Source organism: Ictidomys tridecemlineatus, chromosome 5 (genome assembly GCF_052094955.1).
Source record: "Ictidomys tridecemlineatus isolate mIctTri1 chromosome 5, mIctTri1.hap1, whole genome shotgun sequence".
In the NCBI taxonomy this organism is placed as follows: Eukaryota; Metazoa; Chordata; class Mammalia; order Rodentia; family Sciuridae; genus Ictidomys; species Ictidomys tridecemlineatus.
The window spans coordinates 64,387,592-64,389,366 of NC_135481.1; positions in this window are offsets into that span (position 1 = coordinate 64,387,592).

Genomic DNA, 1,775 nt, shown 5'->3' on the forward strand with positions numbered 1-1,775 from the left:
CTTGTGACTTATAAAGAACACCAATCCCCTCCCCCACACACATAAGGGCTCCACCGTCATGACCTCAACTAACCCTAACCACCTCCCAAAGGCCCAACACCTAATTCTTAATTCTGTCCCAAGGAGGGGTTAGAGGTAGGGTTTCAACATATGAATTTTGGGAGAACACAATCTACAATAATTTTTCTTTCTTTCTTTTTTTTAATTTTGACACAGAATTTTGCCAAATTGCCCAGAATGACCTTGAATTTGTGATTGTCCTGCCCCAGCCTCCCCAGTCCCCGGGATTAGAGGAGTGTGCCCCCACACTCAGCTTCATTCTTATTTCTGAATACTAGGGAGGCTGACCCTGCAAACAAAGGGGAGTCACACTGTAGACCCAAAAGTGTGGCAGCTGAAGGTATCAAAGATGATGGCTTTTCTTACAGGCTGTGTCCCGTGTGTTATCCTTCCTCAGCAACCTAAACCTTCTTTGCTAGACACATGTGGTCACCTCCAGTTAAGGGAACATTTTTTAGCCTGGTGTGGTGTACGTGCCTGTAGTCCCAGCAGCTTGTGAGACTGACTCAGGAGGATCTTAAGGTCCAGGCCAGGCTGGGCAACTTAGTGAGACCCTGTCTCAAAAACAACAACCCCCCCCCCCAACAAACAAACAAAAAACAAGGAGCTGGGTGGCATGTAACATAAATACATAAATTTAAGAAATTACATTTTTAGGTCCTTTTGCTGGTAGATATAGTCCTATAGCTAAATTCTAGCAAAAAAATAAAATGCAATCTGACTTCTAAGAATTGTCCTTAAAAAGAGGGGCATGTTCATATTTTCTCGTTCACTGGAAAACAGGTGTGATTGCCTGTGGCTCAAGCAGCCATCTTGGACCACCTGGCATGAGGACAGGAATCTGAGTGAGAGGAAGGAATCTGAGTGAGAGGAAGCTGTCCTATACTTTAAATGGAGTTTGAGTATAAGAGAGAGAAGCTTCTAAATTGTTTGGCTTGCTAATCATTTTTGTTATGTAGATTTAAAATTGAAGGAGTGGACTGGGTGAGGTTAACAACAGTGGGTAAGCCTCCTTCGCATAATAATATCTTTTCCAGCTGAATACCAAGGTTACAGGAAGTTAGTCATAATTTAGAAGGAGAATTTAGGATTCTTGGTGTCCCAAGCTCCAGAGCTCGGGCATGTTTTTGACTAGAGTCCTGGACCTTAGACATAGCTCACCTCTCTCTGTTGGGAGCTGTTGTAACAAGTGAAGCAAACATAAATCAGGGTCTATTTACACTGGAGAAGCACTTTGCTCCAGAGCCTCATTCAGGATCTTTCATTTTCATGAGACCTTCCTGCCCTTTAGGTCTGTGGTGGGTCCTTACTGAGCTCCCACACACTGTGCAGGCCTCACTCTTAGTTATGGTCTCCTGGTATCTGTCTGTTCTCTGTTAGGTGGAAGCCTCTCAAAAGGCAGGATATACATCCAAAGACTCCTCAAAACAATGAGCATCGTGCCAGGCACAGAAGATGCACCAAAGTGCTTGTTAAAATTAGCAGAAAGTTGCTATTCCGAATGAGACAAAGCAAGACTCCTGAACTACACAGAAAACCAGATGTATTTGAAACTGCTGTTCCTCACTAGGACTAATTATTTGAGGCCCTCAGACCTTAGTATATGAGATAAAGTATTGTTTTTCTTCTACTGAATATCCCCTTGCAAATAAAAGTCCCACAGGACAAGGAGTCCTGCTGAAACTGGACAGACCAGTTGCCAGGAGAGCTAGATT